Source organism: Balaenoptera physalus, assembly GCF_965194825.1.
Source record: "Balaenoptera physalus genome assembly, contig: HAP1_SCAFFOLD_1641, whole genome shotgun sequence".
NCBI classification, from domain to species: Eukaryota; Metazoa; Chordata; class Mammalia; order Artiodactyla; family Balaenopteridae; genus Balaenoptera; species Balaenoptera physalus.
In genome coordinates, this window is record NW_028125158.1 from 81110 (window position 1) to 84243 (window position 3134).

Genomic DNA, 3134 nt, shown 5'->3' on the forward strand with positions numbered 1-3134 from the left:
AAAGTATCTCCATAATTGAATTTTCACTTCTTATTTGTAATCAGTTTATCGTTAGGAGGATACTTCATAGTGTTTGATCACAGATGAGTTTGGGCATTGCTATCACTCAATAATGTTAAGCATCTGTCAGGTTCTCTCCAATACTATATATTAATTTTTTCTCCGTTTAGCAAATATTTATTGGCGGCCTGTGGGAATAAGATACACCTAGGTCCTCTTTCCTTGGTATATTCACAAAAGCCTCTGAAACTAAATTTTCACGTCAGGCCATACTAAGTCCTGGCATAATAAGTTTTCATCGTTAACAGTTTTTTTGTGTTTGTGGGTGTTTTTTGTTTTTATTTTTTTGAAGCAAGGATAAGACACTGTCTTAACTCAGTAGTTGTCCATTGATGAATAAGTCAAAGAAGACATTGATGAAGCATGGTATTTTGAATATCCTTTCCACAGAATAGGTAATGGGCTGTCCTGAAACTCTGCTGAGATGCTGATCATTTTCAGATTTTGGAGTGGCAGAGAAAACCCTATTACACCTTGAATTATCACTAGAAACAGGAATTCAGCCAAATAAAAACAGTGCCTCTGCCTACTGAGGCTGTCAATTTCCATCTTAACCAAAGTGAACATTTCTCCTTTAGATTAAAATCAAGAAAATCCCCTCTGTCCAGGATGCAATAACGGGGTACAAGAAAGAGGAAAACTGAAGGTATTCCCTCTTTACACCTGAACAATGAATTCATTCTGATATCAAATATTTGTTATGATTCTGCTATGACCAGGTGCTTTATTGTGTTTAGAGATCAAGTTACTGTTCATTCTTGGTAAGTAAGAAAAATCCATGTTTTAGGACTCTGAATAGTAACTTTATATATTTTATATATATATTAAAAATAAATATATATATTATATATAATATATATTCCACCTATTCAACAAAATTGTAATTTTCATCATCTCTTACGAATGATGAACTGTATTTACTCTTTGGAAAGGGCTTATAGGGAATTAAAGTCTCCATATACTTTTTATATAAGACCATGGAAACCAAATTCTCAACTGGGAGCAAACTTAGGTTTTGCTATGAAGGTTTATGCTTGCCTGGCCTTAGAGTGGTAGGCCAGGAACTCAAGGTGGAGTTTTTTTCCTCTAAGTTACTTTCATTGATGCCACCCTGAAAACATTTGGAGGGAGTATTTTTTGAAATAGCTTTATCTCAGTAACCTTTTAAAAATGCTTCAGGGTATGGGGAACACACCTGTCAAAATGTTCAAGCAACTCTTGTTGATTTAAGTGTAATTGATCAGGAGCAATACAGGAAAGAGCTGGGTACAAAAGACAAAAGGCCCGAGGCTATTTCATGTATAGTTTTTGGCTTATTGTACAAAACAGAGAAAGTCTCATACAATCACACAGCCAAGGTCCCCTACTGTTCTCTCCTTTTAGCATAAATAAAAGAGAGCTAGTTTCTCAATAGCAGCATTCTATCCTTAAGTGGGTACACAGTGATATTCTAATGGTCTCCTGAGCAGGGAATAATTCCGTGGCAGCTCTGACTTCCAGTCACCGGGCTCTCTGTAACTTGTCTTTCATGGCCAAGGACTATAATCATTATTTCGATTTCTATTTCGCATCTCAAAATTGAAAGGATTCCATGGACAACAAAACAGGAAGTGATTTCATGAAGTGTTTTAGTATGGATAAAGTAATAAACTATAAAAATACAAATCATCAGTAAAGCTTTTTCTTTCCGGGGAACTATATTCAGAAATTAATGCAAGCATCTAAGGTGCGCATGTGTGTTTTTTCACCCATGATCATGTTTGTGTGTGTGTGTGTGTGTGTGCATTCCACTGCTACAGGAGACATGCAAAATAATATCAGATTTGCTACTATATGAAGTACTGGTTTCTCCCAAGAACTGTGTGCTCGCAGGGTTCGTTCAGGAAGGTGAGTGCCCTACCACCACATCGCAGTCATATCTCATCACCTTCGGCAGCAATAATTTACACTTTAACCTTACATGCAGGCGTATTAAATTAGTATTACTCATCAGAACTTGCTTATTAATAAAACAAGCTGAATTAGCCACTGCAGAATCATATTTGGAAATTCAATGACAATTTTACATTTTTAATAAAGGCTCAGAAATATTATTGCAGAGCAGGTGGTACAGAAAACTGTGGTTAAATTTGACATTCGTTAATAATTGAAGTGTGGAACGTGACAGGTGAAAATTGATATTGATTTCTTTCCTCTAATATTCGGAAGAGTTCTAACAGGTAAGTAAAATGAGATAACAAGACATATCAAGTCTCACTGATTTCTTTGATCACGTCCTCCCCGCATATCACTCCTTCGCCTACCATGTTTTGAATAATTCAATGCCCATAGTCTTTCCAGTTCAGTGCATTATAAAACACACTCAAGCTGGGTTTCAATCATATTAGACTGAAAGCTGAACTTTTTATGAAGGATTATTTAAAACAAAATGCGTCTTGAGCCCAACAGCCTTTGAAACCAAACAATCCTGGGAGTTCAGTGAGGAAATGTCAACACTGTGGAGAACTTTTGGATTCAGAAAATTCAGTAATCCTATTTGATGTATGTTAACCGTATCAATATTAACAACCTTCTGCTTGATTTCAGCAGTGATTTGAGAGCTGAGTTACTACTGGTCTTGTATTTTAACTAGTTGTGAAAGCACTGAGAGAGTTGTTCTTGGGTTGAACTTGACCTGCCTCTGGGAATGCTGTCTGTTCTATCCATCTTGAAAAGCTTTATTCAAGTGCATTTCTCTGCCTTCCTTCTTCTCATGTGCACCCCTTGGGAAAACGAAAGATGCTCAAATATAGATGTTAACACTGCAGATGCTCTGATTGGCAATGGTGTCTTTCAGCTTCCCAATAAAAAATTATATTGCTGACCACCCATTTGACTGAAAAGTGACTCATTTTACTGACAGATCTCTGGATTGAGATGCCAAAAGAAATAGGTCATTTCAAATTTCCTTTTTAATTTGAAGTCATAGCTTTGTGTTGCAACACTACTTGTTCAAAAGTTAGATCATGAAGTTTCCTTCCTATGACCTCCAAATAATTAATCAAAGTGTTCTTCATTCGGCTATATAAAAAGCA